Genomic DNA, 20,723 nt, shown 5'->3' with positions numbered 1-20,723 from the left:
GAGATTCTAATAAAAAATTCAGTAGGATTTTATTGTAGAAATTCACAAACTGACTCAATACATGGAAAAACAAAGGACCTAAACAGCTACAATGATTTTTAAGAACAAAATTGGAGAACTTGCTCTACTTGATTTCAAGGTTTACTTTATTAATTTTTTTTTTTAGATTTTACTTATTTTTTATTTTATTTCTCTCCCTTTCCCCCCCCTCCCCAGCTGTCTGCTCTCTGTGTCCATTTGCTGCATGCTCTTCTATGACCGCTTCTATCCTTATCAGCGGCACTGGGAATCTGTGTTTCTTTTTTTGTTGCGTCACCTTGTGTCAACTCTCCATGTGTGCGGCGCCATTCTTGGGCAGGCTGCACTTCTTTCATGCTGGGCGGCTCTCCTTATGGGGCGCGCTCCTTGCGCGTGGGGCTCCCCTTCCCTGGCGTGGCACGGCACTCCTTGCGCGCATCAACACTGCTCATGGGCCAGCTCCACACGGGTCAAGGAGGCCCAGGGTTTGAACCGCGGACCTCCCATGTGGTAGGCAGACACCCTATCCATTGGGCCAAGTCCACTTCCCAAGGTTTACTTTAAAACCAGAGCAACCAAGATATTGTGGTATTGAGGGTCCAGAAATACATCACACATATATGATCAATTTATTCACAATAAAAATGCCAAGATAATTCAAGAGAAACATACAAAAAAGCAGAAAGGACAAAAAAACAAATTAAAAAATGGTAGTGCAAAATGCAACCATGAAAAATTATGTTAATGGTATTCATGCTCCAGGAATTAACAAGTGAGGATGGATCAATGGATATTTACTATGTGGTCCCATTTTTGTAAAATTCCTTATCAGTGTTTGCCTGGAGACAGGGTTGGGTGGAGGGATGGATTGCAAACAACATGAAGCAAATTTTGAGTGTGATGGAAAGGTTGATTACCCTGATTATGATGATGGTTTCCCAGATGTATACATATGCTCAAAGTGATAAAATTGTACATTTAAAGAATTTTAATTATATCTCAGTGAAATTTAAAAAATAAAATTTTATCCAACTATATCCTTAAAATGGTACATTTTATTTTATGTAAAATATACCTCAATAAAGTTGAATTTAAAGATAACATGAGATATATCTCTATGCACTGATCTATACACAAGCTGTCTTGATACTGTAGCTTTATAGTGATCTTTTTTAGCATCAAATAGATTTATTTATAAAGTGTCATAAATTATGTATGTGCCAACCTTAAGAGTCCAAAAAAAGGAGAAAAATAAACTCATAGCAGGCAGTAGGAAGTAATAATGATAATAACTGAAAACAATGAAGTGGGAAGCAGAAAAGTAGTAAGGAAGTCTGAAAAAATAGCTGATTTTTTTGGGAAGAGATCAATAAATTGATAAACCTCTAGTGAGACTGGTGAAGAAAAAAGAAGAAACAAATTACCAATGCCAGGAATGAATCATAGGTATCACAAGAGTCTCTACAGACATTAAATGATGTGGGAGGAGTGGAGGGGTAGGGGTGGGGTATGTGGGAACCTCCCATATTTTCCAATGCAATATTCTCTATGGCTTTATAGTAGATCTTGAAATCATCTTTAACTTCAGTGTTTTTTAAAAAATTGCTTTGGTTATTTTAACTCCTTTTCATTTTCATATATATTTTAGAATTAGCTTGTCATTTTTTTCAAAAGTCTGCTGAAATTTTGGTTGGTGTTCTATTTCATTTGTAGATCAGTTTGGTGAGAAATACCTTTTTAACAATATTGATTTGTACAATCCATGATCTTGGTGTATCTCTCCCTTTATTTAGGTCTTCTCTAATTTCTCCCAGCTTTGGTTTACAGTTCTTAGTGTAGAGGTCTTGGACATCTTTTGTTACATTCATTTCTAAGTATTTTATATTTTTACTGCTGCTGGTATATAATATTATTTATTTGTGTGTTTGCTTTACAACTTACTTTTATTTTTTTGTAAGACCACAACATGTCAGTGCATAAGCTCCTCAGGGAAGAGAAAAGAATATTTATGATCAGTCCGTCAGAACAAGCCCTTCACCTCAATGCCTCCTGGTCTAGGACTAACATGGCCTGTGCATGAATTCAAACTTATCTTATTCTACATCCAAGTATGCCTAGTTCCCGGAAAGCCAGCTGAGTGACATAGGCTCTATAAGGAAGATGCAGACTAAATAGGTATTCAAACTTACATCCAGATGGAATGTGGGGGATATGTTAATTCAAGCTTACCTGGAATGTAGGGAATATGTTAATTCAAAACCTATCTGGTACTCAGACAAACACTTAAAACTCTAAGAAACTAACAAAGTCCTTTGCATAAAAGCACCATTTGACTCCCTGTTCCTCTGTATAAAAGGGACCCAAAAATCCTATTCTGGGCACGGTTTTTTAGACAGGAGTCTGCCGAAACTGGCTGGTCAAACTAAATCTTCCTTCTCAGAGTTTTCTCACTTCCTGGCCTTCAATATCATGATCACCCAACTTCTCTCTGCCGCAACATCTCTGGGGGCTCGTTTGGGATTCGCTGAGAAGGCCAGAGACAGCAACGGTTGATTGCCCCTCTCGGACACCTCTGAGAAGGCCAGGAGGGCCCAGGTGAACCCCAGCCCTGGGCGGCCCTGGACTCCTTCCAGTCCAGAAAGAGGTTGTGGACTCCGCCAGAGCCCTCTCAGAGAACGTGGAGGCCCCGGAGGGTTGGAAAGAGACCTGAGAATGAAGCAGGGAGCTCTGCACACAGACGGGCAAGACCTCCAGGGACATAGTGCAGGAAAAGCCTAATTCTGAAAAGCAAGGAGGGGAGCCTGGTCAGCTCTTGAAGAAGACCCTAGTACTCCTGAGGAGAAGGGAGAAGCCGTCTTCTCTAGGTCCAAGAAAGGAAGGGAAGGAGGGTGGTTGTGTGCGTGTGATTGTGGAGACTGAGTGAGATGCAGAGACACACTTCTGCGGGGTGATGCAGAGTCCCAATCACAGTTCTGTGGTGACCTCATCTGGTCAAGGGCAGTCTGGAGGGCCTCCCTGCAGAGGGAACCTCTTCCGAGTCAGGGGCTTATACCAACCCGCTAAGGCTAAGAAGCACCGTAAGTTCCCGCAAGGGATGCTGCCGGAGACAGATGAAACGAAAGGCTGAGTGAGCGTTGTGCAGCATCGACACAGGGTGGAAACATGGGAAAGACACGAAGTAGGACCCCGTTAGGTTGTATGCTGAAAAACTTTCCCTGAGTGTTCCATGGAGATGTATATGGCATAAATTTCCAGCCAGGAAAGCTTAGAAGGCTTTGTGAATTAGAATGACTGACTTTCAGCGTGAACTGGCCCCAGGAGGGCCCCTTTGACCCCCGGATCATCTGTAAAGTTCACGATGTGGTAACTGGAAAGCCAGGGCACCCTGACCAGTTCCCCTACATCAATGCCTGGCAGGACACTGTGAGTCAAAGTCCACCCTAGTTAGGGAAATGTACGACTACAGAAGTCAGGATTTGCCTGATACAAAAGCCCAGAGGTGCTGTCCCTGGAACCAGGCCAAACACGCACCGTGCAAAGGGTCCAGAGGAAGTGAGCCCCAAATCTAGTGCCAACCCACCCATTCTAGAAGGGCCAGATGAAAATGACCTCCTGCCACCTGATGTGATTGCTCCTACCACACCAGTGCTGAGGAGTGGGGATGAGCCAATTTTCCTGAGCAGCATGTCCTCGCTGCCCCCACAGCTGTCTCCACCACCATCTTCCCTGAGTGGTGCGTCCTCACTGCCCCTACAGCCATCTGTGCCACCATGCTCCCTGAGCAGTGTGTCCTCACCACCTCCACAGCAGTCTCCACCGCAGTCCTCCCTGAGCAGTGCTACCCAGCAGCCATTTCCACAGCCACTGATGCAGATGCCTTCTCCAAGCAACACAGCACAGCCACCCGCATCCGTTTCTGCAGCCATTGCTGCAGCTGCTTTTTCCAAGCAACACGGCACAGTCACCACACAGCTGCTTTCTCCAAACAATGCAGCCTCTTCGCCTCTGCAACCACTATCTCCACCAATCTTGGCCCCTGGCAGTGTAGTGCCCACCACCAGTCAGGAAGCAGTCCCTGAAAGATATGACAACTCAGACCACAGGGAGCCCCAGGGACAGGTGTAGCAGGGAGAAGGGCCACCCTACAGCTACCTCTCCATGAAGCTGGAGCTCCAAATTATTATGATGTAGATGCCAGACTCAAGGAGGAAACCGAACCTTCATATACCAACCCTTCACTACAACCGACCTCTTTGACTGGAAAAGCCACACCCCACCATACTCAACGAAGCCTCAGGCTGTGACGGACCTCTTCCGGGTCATCATACAAACCCACAAACCCACCTGGACTGACTGTAAACAACTCCTCATGACCTCACTCGACTTTGAGGAGAGAACGTGAGTCACACAAGGGGCTCTAACGTGGCTCCAAGAGCACCCACCTGAGGAAATTCTGGACAGTGACCAATATGCCTGCACACAGTTCCAAAACGAGGACCCCCAATGGGATCCCAATGACACAACCAGGCCCAACCGACTAGAAACTTTCCCTAGAGCCTTAGTCAAAGGGTTCAGAGCTGGGAGCCGAAAGGCAGTAAACATGGCAAAGACCACCCAAGTCCTAGAGACTCTTGATGAAAGTCCAGCTCACTTCTATGAGAGACTGTGCAAGGCGTTTCATGTATACACATCTTTAACCCAAATGCTCCTGAAAGCCAAACAATGGTCAATGCAGCATTCATTGCCCAATCACAGGATGACATCCAAAGAAAACTACAGAAGTTAGATGGGTTCACTGGTATGAATATTTCCCAGCTCATGGAGGTAGCCACTAGGTTTACAACAACCACAACATGTAGAAACCAGGAGAGAGGAAAACCGGAAAATGGAAAAGAAAGCAGAACTTCTTGCAGCAGCAATAGTCGAAAGAAGCAATCCTGTGTCAAGGAAAGTAAACTGGGAAGCCCCTGCCCCAAGGAAGGGGGGCCCACCCCTAGGGTGAATCAGTGAAAGTACTGCAAGGAGGAAGGGCACTAGAAGCAGGAGTGCCCCAACAGGCCACTTGATTCCATCGCCCCCAAGAAAGCAGCCAAAGCATTAGCTAGGAGAGCAAGTGGAGTTTTGCAAACTAAACCCTGGGTTCACAAAAATTCAAAAGGAAAACCTGCAAATCAGCTCATTGTCCAGGATTTGCAAGCAGTTAACTCAGCAGTCGTGGCCCTACACCCGGCAGTCCACAACTCTTATACTCTCGGAAAAGCAACAGCTAACCCGGACATAGCTCCCTCAGGGATCAAAAATGCTACTATATTTGGACAAGCCCTGGCCAGTGATCTCAAATCCTTTAAACCAGAAAGCCATAATTGTTTTCTCCTTCAATATGTAGATGACCTCATCCTCGAAAGTCCCACCTACCAAGACTGCGCTAGCAGAACCCATGCCCTCTTAAAACATCTGCAACAAAAGGGTTCTCAGGTGTCCAAAAGGAAAGCCCAAATCTGCCTACCTCAGGTCAAATATCTAGGTTATAAAAAAGCACAGGGGCTCCGTGAATTAGGACCTGAAAGGAAAAAGCAATCTGTAGCCTCCCTGAGCCCAGCACCTGCTGAAAGTTGCGAGAATTCCTTGGAGCGACTGGATTCTGCTGCATTTGGATCCCCAATTTTGGGGTCCTCACGTGCCCTTTGTATGAAGCCACAAAGGGGGGAGATCATGATATCCTGCTCTGGGAAAGATGCTTTCACCACTCTCAAACAGGCTCTGATGGAAGTACTGAGCCTCAGACTTCCAGATCTCAGTAAACCATTCTATCTCTATGTCCATAATCGCCAAGGCATCACAGAAGGAGTACTCACTCAGTACCTGGGTTCCTGGCAAAGACCTGTAGCTTATCTATCCAAACAACTGGACACTGTAGCCCAGGGATGGCCCTCATGCCTGCACTGTAACAGCTGCAGCAGTGCTAACACTAGAAGCCATAAAATTAACTCTTGGGCAGCCTATGATTGTTTGGGTTCCACATGCAGTAATTACAATCTTAGAAGCCAAAGGAACACACTGGCTTACTAACAGCTGCCTGGTTAAACATCAAACCCTATTATGTAGAGATCCATCCGTCCAACTGGAACTTGTAAAATACCCTGAATTAAAAAACCCTGAATCCCGCTACCCTGCTACCCATTCCAACCCATAACTGCCTGGAGACATTGCAAGAAGTGTATTCCAGCAGGCAGGAACTCCAAGACCAGCCACTACCAAATCCCGACATGGAGTTCTTTATGGATAGGAGCAGGTTTGTTCAGGGCAGTGACTGGCGAGCGGGATACACCGTCGTGACCTCCAAAACCACAGTGGAGGCCAAGCGTCTCCTGGATAACACATCAGCACAAAAGTCCAAACTCATTGCCCTCACCCAAGCCCTACAACTTGAGGCTGGGGTCAAGGTTAACATCAACACAGACTCCGAATTTGCACTCTTTACCCTGCACGTGCATGGAGCCTTATACAAACAAAAGGACTCATTAACTCAGGAGGAAAGGACACTAAATATGACACACAGATTCTGGAACTACTAGAAACAGTTTGGTACCCCATCAAAGTGGCCTTGATGCACTGCAAGGGACACCAGACAAGCCACAGCCCCATCTCTCGAGGAAATTGGAGGGCAGATGCTGAAGCAAAAAGAGCGGCCCAGAAGGGATCCCTATCTGAGGACCTGGCCGCTGCCCTCCTTCCCCAACCTCTTAATTATCAGAAACTCCAGTTACACTACCTGCTCTTGTCCTGCAGCCTCTGAATCACTGGGAGCCACAATATACTCAAGCCGAGAGAGAGTGGATACTCTCTGACTGTGGGACACAACGAGCAAACAGGTGGTGGACATTGCCCGATCACAACATGGTTGTGCCTCGAATATTAGCCACAACTGTAGTTCAGGACTACTACAAAAACACACACATGGGAAAAACCCATCTTAAAGAAGTGTTAGAAAGATTCTTCTATATCCCAAGTCTAGATGCTATCACCCATGCCAGATGCCAGCAGTGCATACATGTGCAAAAAATAACCCTTGCCAGGGACCCACAGGAGCCCCAGGAGTCCAACGAATCAGCAATATGCCTCTCGAAGATCTAGCTGTTGATTTCACCAATACACCAGGATCCAGAGGCTACAAATACCTCCTAGTCCTCATTTGCACCTTTTCTGGCTGGGTGGAAGCCTTCCCCACTCAACCGAAAAGGCTGAGGAAGAGTCCAAAGTTCTACTCAGGGAAATCATTCCTGGCTATGGGCTACCCCTCCCAATTGGCTCCAACAACAGACCTGCCTTCACCTCCGAAATCACTCAAAAGATTGCCAAAGCACGCGCATCTGATGGGAACTGCATACCACTTACCGGCCTCAAAGCTCAGGGAAGGTAGAGCGAATGAAACATACAATAAAAATTTATATTGCCAAGATTTGCCAAGAAATTGGGTTAACTTGGGTGCAAGTACTCCCAAGTGCCCTCCTCCAAGTCCAAGCCAGCCCAAGCCGAAAGCTAAGCCTAACCCCTTATGAAATCCTCTTTGGGAACCACCCCCCCAATCTGAGATATAGAAGGGGATCTCAGAGAAAGAGGAAACTTATTGATAGCTCAGCAAATGGTCAGCTTAGTAAAAACCCTACAAAACATGCACCACTGGGTCCAAGAAAGGGCCCTCATTAGCTTAAGCAGCTCCATACGCCACACAAGCTGGAAGATGCAGTCTGGGTCAAAAGCTGGAAATCAGTTCCACTAACCCCTCGATGGTGAGGACCCTATCTTGTCATTCTATCCACTCCCACTGCAGTTAAAGTAGCTGAAATCACCCCATGGATACACCATAGCTGGGTGAAGCAAGCTGCCCCAGAGTCCTGGATCTGTAATCCAGATACCCACAGCCCAACCAAACTCATCCTGCAAAAGAACAAAACACTGAGCCCTGCTCCAGTCACAACCCGGAAGCTGACTGGTCCATGCACGGCTGAAAGTTGAGGATGGAGCACCAAGCTCTTTTCCAATCATACCCTAGAAACTGATTGGTCTATGCATAGCCAAAAATAGGAATCTGGTTTAATCCCAGTTACAATGCCCCTTTGGTTATTTTTCCTACTCCCAGCCCTGACCCATCCCTGTCCCGGATCGGGACCACAGAGTGTAAGCTCTATATCCAAGAAGTACGAACTGGGGCCCATGTCAATACCACATTAATATATCATGGCCATTACACATGCAAGGGCCATATAACCACCTGCCAGTTTCAGGGAATCTCCTGTAATGTCTGTAACATATCTGGCCAAATAACCTGCTATGACCCCAAGCCCCCAACAGTCTCCCATAAATGGGAAATAAGAGCATTTAATCAAGACAGGGAGTTACTTAACTACACCTCAGTCACTAGCCGGAACCAACAAGTGTCCTTCCTATTTGACACATGTCAGGTTATAGACTCTGGGATACTATGGAACACCAACTGTGGAGGGCGCACCTGGGAGCAGATGTATACTCATAACAAATAGGTATATGTGCGCTCCAGAAATGAAAATTGCAGCCCAAGGAGGGGGCTTCTGGTGCAAATACCTAGGTGCATACTACTGCCCCTACTGGTCCTATGTCACCTGGGCCACCTGGGACACAAACACAACTAAATAAACAGCCTTCCTCACCAAAGGCACAGCCCCAACTAACTGTCCACGCCGTCAATGTAACCCCTTACACCTCACCATCCTTAACCCTGGATCCTGGCAGACCCAGGGAGTCCAAATGGGCCTCCGCATTGATGGTAGAGGAGTAGGCACAGGAGCCTACAGCTGGGTTGGGTATTGGGAACACCCACTTACAAGTAAAGCCCACTCTGTGTTCCACTCCTTCTATGAAGAAATGGAAAGACCCTTTTCCATTCCACAAGTAGCAAAAAACCTCTTTATAAACCTAGATGAGGTAGTAGGGGCAGCCTTCAATGTCTCCTCATATTATGTATGTGGAAACTGGCCTCCCAGCCATCCCCCAAGATGGTATGTAGCCCTTGCAAACTTCTGTCATAGGAAAATATTGTGCTTCAAGGGCCTGTCTATACTCCTCTATATCTGTTGGAAACCTAACATGTATGGGGGGAAGATTCCAAAATCACACCACCAATACAATGGAGCCTTGGGGAACATGGAATGAATCTGACCTCATTCTCATAAATCATACTTTCCCCAAATTAATCACAGTATGGAACTCCACTGCAAAGGGCCCCTTTACTGCCCCAAACAGTCTATATGGGATTTGTGGGAAAGTCGCATTCTGAGAACTTCCCCAAAATTGGTGTGGTACTTGTATGCTCAGTACAATGAAACTCTCTCCTTCTTCCTCATTCCCTTAGCAGAAAGGAAAGAGCTAAGCCAACCAGTATATCAAAACATAAGGAAAAAAAGGGCTGTCATTACATGGGGAGGTGAAGAATGGCCCCCTGAGTGTATAATCCAGTACTTTGGGCCAGCAACTCGGGCAGAGGATGGCATGTGGGGTTACCGAACCCCTATCTATATGCTAAACTGAATCATCTGCTTACAAGCTGTGGTAGACATATAATAACCAATGAAACCACCCGTGCTCTAAACTTACTAGCCCACCAGCAAACTAAATTCAGAAACACCATCTATCAAAACCATCTCATCTTAGATTATCTCCTGGCAGCTGAAGGGGGAGTTTGCAGAAAATTCAATCTCTCTAATTGCTGCCTTGAACTAGACAGCACTGGAAAGGTTATCAACGAAATTACAAACAAAGTAGTAAAAATTGCTCATGTTCCAGTGCAGACCTGGAATGGTTGGAATTTAAGTAATCCCTTTGGAAACTGGCAGTCAATGGCAAACAATTTCAATCTTATGGTGGGAATAATTGCCTTCCTCATAGGAAGATGTACCATACTTCCTTGCCTCTTCCCTTTCGTCCTAAGCAGGATACGCGCCCTAATAAATGGCATAGTAAAGACACAGACAGCTGCCCATCTCATGGCTCTATATACATACCAGTCAGTCCAGAGAGACTCTGACAATAGTGATGCTGAAGCTTAACAACCTTAAGCAGGCATCAAAGTAACATAAAGTAATATGGCTTGTGCATGAATTCAAACTTATCTTATTCTATATCCAAGTATGCCTAGTTCTGGAAAGCCAATTTAGTAATATAGGCTCTATAGGGAGGATGCAGACTGAATGTGTATTCGAACTTACATCTAGACGAGATGTGGGGGATATGTTAATTCAAGCTTACCTGGAATGTAGGGAATATGTTAATTCAAAGCCTATCTGGTACTCAGGCAAACACTTAAAACTCTAAGAAACTAACAAAGAAAGTTCTTTTTGCATAAAAGCACCGTTTCACTCCCCACTCCTACATCCTCTGTAAAAAAGAGACCCAAAAATCCTATTCTGGTCTCACCTTTTTGGACAGGAGTCCACCAGGCCTGGCCAGTCAAAACAAATCTTTCTTCTCAGAGTTTTCTCGCATCCTGGCCTTCAATACCACCATCACCCAATTCCTCTCTGCTGCAACAGGATGAAGATAAAGTTTTAAGTAATCAAGTAATCAGATGATCCTGGTTTTTAGATTTTTAAAAATCTAGCAGTGAGAATTTCTCCTTACATATATATATACATTCAAAAGGCCTGAGATTCATTCGTTCAACAAATATTTACTGACACCTACTGTACTGCATTAGGCACTCTGCTAGAAATGAGGATAACATCAGTGAATGAAACAGGCAAACATCTCTTTTTGCCTATATAGACCTTACTTTGAAGAGGGGGTAAGACAATCAATAAAAAAATCAACATATTAAATAAATTGCATAATATGTTTCAAGGTGATAAATGTTATGGAAAAAAATAAAATTGGGTGAGAGGGGTCTGGAGTGTGAGGGTAGATTGCAGTTTCAGATAGGATGGGCAGGGTCAGCCTTGTTCAGTGGGTCATACTTGAGTAAAGATTTGTAGGATGAGGGACTGAGCTATGAAGATCATCTGTGGGAAAAACATTCTGGCCTAGGGAATAGCCAGTGAAAATTCCTAACGTGGGGGAGCATGTCTGGACTTGTCCAGGATCAACAGTAAGGTTGAAGTGGAATGGAGATGAGGTCAGAGGGGCAGCAGAGAGCCAGCTCATGAAGATGCTTGTAGGATTTCAGATTTAACTGAGAGAAATAGAGGGACATTGAGGATGTGGAGAGTAGTACATGATCTGATTGATATTTTGACAAAGTCACTCTGACTGCTGCATCTTGACCATGGAACCAAAGAGGCCAGTACTTGCCACAATCCTGGTATGAGATGCTGGCAATTTGAACCAGGGTAATGGTAGAAATGGTGACAGGTAGGATGGATTCTGGAGCTATTTCAAAGGCAACATCACAGAGATTGACTAGATATGGAGCATGAACAAAAGAGGGGTCGAGGATGCTTCTGGTTTGGGCTTGAGAAACTAGAAGGATAGAATTGCCATCAACTGAGATGAAAAAGACAGCAGGTAGAGCAGATCTGAGGGCTCAGTGAGGATGGAGATTTCTGGTTTGGACATGTTGAATTCTTTTTTTAAGATTTTTTTTCTCTCTCCTTCCCACCACCCCCCTCCAGTTGTCTCCTTTCGGTGTCCATTAGCTGTGTGTTCTTCTGTGACTGCTTCTATCCTTCCCAGCAGCACCAGGAATCTGTTTCTTTTTGTTGCATCATCTTGCTGTGTCAGCTCTCCGTGTGTGCAGCACCATTCTTGGGCAGGCTGCACTTTCTTTCACGCTGGGCAATCTCCTTACGGGGCACAGTCCTTGTGCGTGGGGCTCCCCTACACGGGGGACACCCCTGCGTGGCAGGGGACTCCTTGCACGCATCAGTACTGTGTGTGGGCCAGCTCTACATGGGTCAAGGAGGCCTGGGGTTTGAACCACGGAACTCCCATGTGGTAGACAGTTGCCCTAACCACTGGGCCAAGTCCACTTCCCTGGACATGTTGAATTTGAGATGCCCATTTGATACCAGACAGAGGTGTCCAGTAGGCAGTTGAACAAACAAATCTGGACTTCAGAAGAGAGATATTAGCCCCCTTCTCTGATAGGGCTGGTCATTGAGAATTAATTCCTTATTAAAATGATGTCATGACTTTTGTACAATAAGCTTTTGTTTGCAGGCCATCTGAAGCGATCTCCAGAATCTGTCCTTCCGTTGACTGTGTCAAGTTATTTGGTATTATCTGCAAAGTGATGAGAGAAGGGTTCTTCACACTCACAGCAGCTTTCCAGCTTGGGGAAATACTCAAGAAGACCTTTAATTCAATCTTCTGAGTGTCTCTTCATCGTGCTCAAAATACTTTCAGTGAATTCTTCAGCTGAGTTTTTTATAGCGACAAAAAGGTTTTTGGACATTTGTCTTATGACTGACAGAGTGTGTGGGATTAGAGATCTCCTTCCGTGGGTACAGGGGATTGTGTGGAATTCCAGAGGTCATTAGAGCAACTGTTTCCTGAGTGTTTAGTGTGTGCCATGTGCTATGCCAGTCACTACCCATGCATAACAACCATCTAGGAGGGAAATACTGTGATTCTACTCCCCATATGGAACCTCTTAGAGGTATAGTGACTTGTCTAGGGTCACATGGGGCCTGAGTGTGGAAGGTATGTTCTGAGGGTTCCTAGAGGTGTCCTCAAAGCTGCTGAGCTCTGCTAGGTCAGGGAAGAGGAGGCTGATTCAGGATCAGGGGGGGTTAGAGGCTCTAGCCTCCCATTCTGGGCCTTGGCTGAGGGCTGGGCCATCCAGCACTCCAGGACTTGGAGCCACTCTGGCCTCCCAAGCCTTGCCCCAAGATCCCTGCCCCTGCTCATATGTGGACCCCATGAAGCCGTCATGGGGCAGAGCAGCCCCGTCTAGTATGTCAGAAGACACTATGATAAAAAATAAAAATAAAAAAGCCTTTTTTTAAAAAAAAAAAAAACAGTAACTGTATCCACCCAGAGGAAGGGGTGTTTTGTTCTGATTCACAGAAAGAAGATATATGGACTGGAGGTTAGTCTGTTAATTTTTTAAGCCTTCAAATGTTACGTGCAAGCTTAAGTGCTTTGTTGTAACTTAAAACATATAAATGTACATTCACTCTCCAATCTTGATATAGGGCCGACCCTTTTTTTTGAGGAGTCCACTGATCAGAATTTTCGTTCATTTCCTATAATTTCTGCTTTTCTTGTCTTTAGAGTAGAATGGGAACTTAAGGCTCTTGTGAGGTGATCTGAGGACAGAATCCTTTTTTGGAACTTTCCCTCAGTTGTCCTGCTCATATCTAATTAGAGATCGATATGATTGGTATTTTAACAACTTGCCGTTATTGGGTCTTCCCAAAGAATTCGACTTATTTTTCATAGAAACTACTCTGATTCTTTTTCCCCAAATTTTTAATGAAAAAAATTTCAAATCCACAGAAAATCTTTTAAAAAATTTACAGCAAACAGCCATATATCTCTTCACCTAGATTTTACATTGAACATTTTGCCGTATTTGCTTTATCAAATATCTATCCATCTATCATCCCTCTGTCCAGCCATTCACTTTCTTGTTTTTGATGCATTTCAAAGTAAATCGCAGATAATCTACTTCCCTTAAAGACTCAGAATGCTTATCATTAACTAGAGTTCAACATTTGTTTACATAAAATTTATATTCAGTGAAATGCACAAATCTTAAATGAATCATTCTATGAACTTTAGCAAATACATACAGCTGTGGAACTCCAACCTGTATCAAGATGTTGAACATGACCGTCAGTCCTGAAAGTGCCCTCCTAGCCCTGCCCTGAAATCCCTGCCCCCGTCTCCTGCAACCACTGTTCTGATTTTTCACCATTCTAGTGCTTCATATAAATGGATCATATGGTATGTACTCTTTTGTGTCTAGCTTCTGTTGCTCAGCATAAATGTTTTTGAGATTCAACCACAATGTTACAGTCTATTTCTTTTTATACTCATATTTCATCAGTCTGCATATTAAATTAAATTAGGTTGGTACGATGAAAAAATCAATAACCATAAACAGGTTTGGGGCCAAGCACAGCTGGCTCTTGGTAAACATGAAATTATATGGTAGGAGCAGTGGCTCCTTGGCATGCTGGAGTGTGTCCTGCGTTCAGCAAAGAATGGTCCTCAGTTGCTTTATTTTAAAGCAGACTGGAGAGCATTGCCTAAGTAGAAGTTGGTTAAAGAAGCTTCTACTAGCTTTTTAAAATCCCTTTTATTGAAGTATAATTGATATACAATAAACTGTACATGTTGAAAGTGTACAGTTTAGTTAAGTTCTGATGTAAATATGTATGTCTGTTATTATCACCACTATCATAATAATGGACATATCCATCACTCCCAAAAGTTTTCTACTGGCTGTGTTAAGCTAGAGTTTATCAAGCAATTACTAAGTGACAGCTTGGTGCTAAATACTTTGCGTGCATTTTCTGATTTGTCCTCATAGCAACACAAAGTGGTTGGAATTATCATCCCACTTACAGATAAGGACACTGAGATGCAGAGAAGTGGAAGGATTATCCTCATTTTCTGATCACACAATCTGTGTTCATTCAACAATAAGGCATTTTCCCCATATGTTAACATTGGTAAAATTGGGTTTAGGTAAAATATAGAAAAAATGAAGGAGCCATGAATTTTAAATGTGTTCTTGTTTTATTAACTCTTTTCAAATAATTTCAAGTTTGTAGAAAAAGTTAAAAAAAAAAAATAGCACAAGGAACTTCCAGATTCCCTTCACCCAGATTCATGAATGAACATTTTGCCACATTTACTTTAACGGTCTGTCTCTCTCCCTCTACTTTTCTGAATATTTGAAGGTAAATTGTAGACATCGTGCCCCTTTACCTCTAAATATTTCATAAGAACAATAATATTTGCTTACAGAACCATAGAGTAGTTACTAAAATCAGGAAATTTAACATTGAACGATATGCTATTATCTAGCTGATAGTCCAATTCCAGTTCTGCCAACTTTCCCAATGATGCCCTTTCTGGAAGGTTTTTTTTCCAGTGCAGACCTTCACTCAGAATTACACGTTGCGCTTAGTTCTTACATCTCTCTAGTTTCCTTTAAGCCTTAACATTTCCTTGGCTTTTCTTTTTCTTTCTTCACCTTAACATTTTTGGAGAAGCAAGCCGGTTATTTTGTAGAATGTCCCTAGATCTGTTTGTCTAATGTTTTCTCATGACTAGATTCAGATTATACATTTTGGGCAGGAAGACCGTGGACATGATGCTGTGTCCTTGGTGCATCACAGTGTTTGTTTATCCTGTCTCTGTTGAGGTCAACTTTGATCTCTTGGCTAAGGTGGAGTAGTTCAGGTTTCTCCATTGCAGTTATCAGTTTTTTCCTTTGTAATTAACAAGCAAGTTGAAGGGAGATACTTGGAGACTGTGAGTATTCAGTTCCTCTTCAAACTTTCACCTAAACAGCTTTAGTCCCCATTGAAGATTCTTACTCATGTCAGTTATTACTACTTTGGTTGGAACTCCATCACTCCTACTATATTAGTTGGAATTCTGTTTCAGGAAGAGCTCTCCCTTTTCTTTCATTTATTTCTTTATTAACAGTACAGACTCATGGATTCTTCTTTTACTCAGTGGGTAACAATGCATTATTACCACTATTTATGCTGATGCTGGTATTGTCCAAAAGAAGCAAAATTGAACCCAGATCTTTCTGACTCCAAAGTCAATCATCTTGATCACTCTTCTATGTTCCATGGCTCTTATTAGCTGTTTACTTAATCTTTCTAAAACTCAGGTTTAATAGTGGAAAGATATGAGAGGCATGTGTGATGAGTAAGAGAGTAAGAGAAAAGTCTGCAGCTTTCCACTCAGCTGAGTCCTAGGATTAAGTCCTCATTTCCTGCCAGGACCTCGGTACAGTTCAGCTCAGCCAACATTAACCTGCACCAATATTTTGCCTTGTCCTGTGCTGGAGACTTGGCACATGTCTGACCCCTTCCATCAGACTACGTTCCAGAGTGAAAAGGCATGAAGCTGAGTCACAACTGAGCTGCAATGGATTTGTACAGCGAGCAAGAAATAAACATTTGGTATTAGCCACTGAGGTTTTGGAGTCGTTTGTTACTACAGCATAACCTCAACTTTCCTGACTGAGAAAACCATTCCCTGTGCTAGGTTCTGAAAGTACAATAGGGACCAAGACAGACAATCCCTGCCCTTATGGAGCTCACAGCCTACTAATTATATGAATAAGACAGACATTAATCAAAAGAATAATTAGGGGAAGCGGACTTGGCCCAGTGGTTAGGGCGTCCATCTACCACATGGGAGGTCCGAGGTTCAAACCCCGGGCCTCCTTGACCCGTGTGGAGCTGGCTCATGCGCAGTGCTGATGCGCGCAAGGAGTGCCCTGCCATGCAGGGGTGTCTGCAAGGAGTGCGCCCCGTAAGGAGAGCCGCCCAGCGCAAAAGAAAGTTCACCCTGCCCAGGAATGGCACCACACACACGGAGAGCTGACACAGCAAGATGACACAACAAAAAGAAATACCTGTGCCACGGACAACAACAGAAGCGGACAAAGAACACGCACCAAATAGACACAGAGAACAGACAACTGGGGCGGGGAAGGGGAGAGAAATAAATAAATAACACCTTTAAAAAAAAAAAAAGAATAGTTAGTCCTAGTTATGTTAAGACTATGAAGGAAAAGGCCTTCATACTGAGAAAGCATCCAACAAAGGTACCTGACTTCATTTGGGAAAAAAAACAAACAGGGAGGGCTTCTAATCTTAAGGATGAACTGGAGTGGAAAGGGTGAAGAAGGGCAGGCAAGGTGTTCCAGCAGAGGGAACAGCATGTGCAAAGGTCCTGAGGCAAGAAGGTGATGATCTCCTGGTTTCCTGAGCTTTCCAAGCTTGCTTTTCCAATTGCCTCTCAGTTCCGTGAGCCCCAAGATCCTGCAAAAGGAATGTAAGACATACATCTTGTATGTTAGGCAAGAATTTTTTACCACAGTGCCCTGCACACTTTTCTCAGGGCGACATCAAACTAAATTTCAAGTAAATTCTCACTTTGATGGGCTTGGTTGCCAGAAAGAAGTGGCGGGGGTGGGGTGGGGGGGGCGGTGCTCATCTGGATTCACCAAGGAAAAAAATCTAAAGGGTTTCCTTTTGCACAACTAAGCACTGAAAATTAATTTGATTCCCTTTTGCTTCTGTTGACTCTTCATAGACAGCCTTTGGCATTATTCTACGTAGTGGCCAGGAGAACATCTCCCTCATGACACTTCTAGCACCCATTATCTCCTCACACCCCTGTGTCAGCTGGAGTCTGCTGGCATAATCTAAGCCTAATAAAGAATTCGCACCTCTTGTAGGTATGAAAAGATCTTCTCCCTCCAGATATTCTTTCCTCCATCTTCCCCATTTCAGTGAATCCATCCACTTTTCAAGTCAAAATCTCAGGAATCATCCTGGATTCCTTTCCTACCCACTTCACATTCAAGCAATCAGCAAGTGTTGGCAGTCTTGCCTCCAAAATAAGTCACAAACCAGTCCACCTCCCCGTGTCACCCTACTTCCACCCCAGCCAAGCCACCACCACCCAGACACCTGCCTTAGCCTCTGCACAGCCTCCCCACTTCCCCTCTTGCTCTGCAAGCCATTTGCTTCAGCAAGCAAGTTTTTTGAAAAATATGTAACACTCTCCTGCTTAAAACCTTCCAATGGTTCTCCATCGTCTCCAGGATGAATTCCAATCTCCTCTCCTTGGTCTGCAAGGCCCTGTGTGATATGGCGCCTGAGGACCCCTGTAACTGCAAGCCAGGTCACCCTCACTGGTCAGCTTTTGGTCTATGGCATGGCCATGACCTCTCACTTACGTACTGTCTTGGATCCTGTTCTCCTTGCCTGTGATGCTGTCACCCACAATTCATGACCCAGCAAGCTCTTCCTTCATTCTCAGGACTCATGTTAAGTGCTACCACCCCAGCAAGCCTTCCTGGGCTCCAAGACTAACTTAGGTTCTCTTGTTTATGATTCCACAGTATCCTGTTCCCCCCATCATACACTGACATGCTTGTACTCTCGTGGTCTATGTCTGACTCCTCCATGATCAGACTACGAGTTCCATGAAGACAGGAACTCTCTGTAGCTTGATCACTGAGCCTAGCACAGTGCCTGGCTTATTCCAGGTACTCAGTACGGGTTGGCTGTAGGAATGAATGGATGCAACTCACCTGGGTTTCTGGAATTTAGTCTTCATAGCTCATTCCTGGTAAGATCTCATAATATTCTGGGATAGACTTGGCTTCTTGAAAGGAAGAGCAATCTGGGCCCTAAATTTCGCAGGGGTGAATGAAAAGGTATTTTTTATCTGATCCAAATATGGGAGTCTGAGCCTTATGTATTTCCCCTAAAATAGCTACAGATTATATTTATGTTCTGTAAGGGCAGGAGCATGACTTTTCATGTTTTCCCAGTACTCATTTAGGGACCTGACAGAGGGGGTTAAAAATGCAGACTTTACATCTATGTGGCCTGGATTCAAATCCAGCTCTGCCACCTGCAGCTGTGTAGCCTCGGGCAACCGTCTACATCTTTCTGAACCTTTGCTTCCTCTTTTGTAAAAAACAGAGACAAAAAACAGTCTATACTTTTTAGGCTCACGTTGAAAAATTAACTACGGCAGTTAATGTAACACTGAGGGTAAGAACTTAATATATCATTATTATTTGTATCATGACTAGGTATTTGCGAATGACAATTTAATAAGGAGCTTAGGCAGTTACTCATTTTACCGCCAGGTGTCACCACAGACTTGGCTAAAATAGCAACGCTCGGTCCCCAAGCGAAGGCCAAAGATGCCTGCAACAGAAAGGGCCTGAGAGTTGAGGAAAGAGCCAGCTGAGCAGTACAGGGACTTCTCAGGGTCATGCGAGCAGATCAGGGACAGACCAGGGATTTGAACACAGTTATCCTGCCTCCTTCAGAGCTATGGCTGGGAGGGGCCCTCCCCATCAAGGCTCCCATAGCTCAATCAGCCCGAGATAGCCCCCTCTATCCATTTGCCAGAACAGGTAACTATGAATACTAATTATGTGACAAACCGTATGAGGTAGATTCTAATGTTTCCTCCACTTCCCTATGGGAAAAGTGAGGCAAAGAGAAGTTTAGTAACTTACTCAAGGACACACACTAGCAATGCAGAGTGGAATTAAAACCTTGGCAGCAGTCTGTGCTATGCCAGAGCTTACTTCATTCTTTGGTCAGCTTGGTAATAGTATTTCTTAGTACATTTTCAATCTTTTGCTATTACATAGCTTCTTTGGTGATTTAACAAGTAACTAACCATTGCTCCATGACAGGTTGAATTTCCCAAATCTAAGTCTTGGTAAGGAAATAATGTTGATTTTCAAAAAAAGAAATTGTCCAACTGAGCAATGTTATGGGAGAGAAGGTATTCTGGTTTCACAAAACATTGTTCTATTAATAATATAAGCTTTTCCTGATTTCTTTATCATCTAGCTCAAACTTTGCCAGCCAGTTACACCTGAATACATGGACCCAGTTACCAGCTAAATCTGCGGCTTGGAGGACAGACGAGAGGGGGAGGAGCTTGCCCTCTCATTCATTCATCCATTCCCTCATTCGTTCCACAGTTACTGCCTCTTTCCTGCCAGGCCCTGTGCTGGGCTCTGAGGTCAAAAGACAACTCAGAAAAGCCTTGCTCTCAAGTTGCTCACGGTGTAGTGGGGGTTGACACACAGGAAGTGCACGTGCACTATCATATGCTTAATTGCCCATCGCCCCAGATAGTCTTTTAGATGGCATGAGTCTTATTCAATTCTCTATCCTCCACGCCTAGCACAGAGCCAGGCACGTTTTAGTTGCCCAATAATTGTTTACTGAGTGAATGCGAAGGCTTCACAGAGGAGGTGGCATTTGAAAGAGGGCTTTGACGCCTGGGGAGGTCCTTGACAGGTGCAGGGGGGTGGGAGGGTGGGGAAATGCCCATAAAGGAGTGACAAGGTCATTTTTTTAAAAGGAGGTACCAGGGATTGAACCCAGGACCTCGTACATGGGAAGCAGGTGCTCAACCACTGAGCGACATCCACTCCCCAATGAGAGGTTTGTTCGTTTTGTTTTATTTTCATTTGTTTTGCTTTTAGGCAGTACTGGGATCAAACCCAGAACCTTGTACATGGGAAGCAGGTGCTCAACCATTTCTACATCCATTCCCCTGATAAGACCATTTGAGAAAAAGTTCTGGCTGCTCTATGGGGGTGGGGGTGGGGGTGGAAGGATGATTCCAGGTGAAGCTGGAGGAAGTAAGGCCAATGAGGAGTCTGAGGCAGGGTCTGGGGAGAGGGTGTAGTGACCAAGTCTTTTGCGATGGGGACAATTGGCCTGAAGAGGGATTCAGGAGGAATGGACAAGACTTGGGGAGTCTTGGGGCAAGAGACAACAGGAGGAGCCATGGGTACACGGAGGTGTCAGACGCACGAGGATGGAGAGGTCTTGGCAGGAAGCTGAGCGCTGTTGAGCAAAGTTGTAGGGTGGACAGACATTCCAGGCCACACGCATCAGAGCCGGCTTTGGTGTCATTTCTGTCATCTGCAACTGAGCTTTGAGGGTGGCACAGTCTTGTGGGTGGAGAGGAAAGGGACTGGCTGG

General features: G+C 44.5%; 1 long non-coding RNA gene across 1 annotated transcript; it reads right to left on the bottom strand.

The window, feature by feature from the left end:
- Positions 1 to 14,710: 14,710 nt before the first annotated feature.
- On the bottom strand, positions 14,711 to 18,537 carry LOC131275847 (uncharacterized). The gene is made up of 2 exons (XR_009183313.1): positions 18,287 to 18,537; positions 14,711 to 17,006 (listed from the first exon to the last, which is right to left on the bottom strand). It is a non-coding gene; the product is annotated as an uncharacterized lncRNA (long non-coding RNA).
- Between the last annotated feature and the right edge of the window lie 2,186 nt (positions 18,538 to 20,723).

Source organism: Dasypus novemcinctus, chromosome 24 (genome assembly GCF_030445035.2).
Source record: "Dasypus novemcinctus isolate mDasNov1 chromosome 24, mDasNov1.1.hap2, whole genome shotgun sequence".
Lineage (NCBI taxonomy): Eukaryota > Metazoa > Chordata > Mammalia > Cingulata > Dasypodidae > Dasypus > Dasypus novemcinctus.
This window is presented reverse-complemented; position numbering and strand designations above follow the sequence as displayed.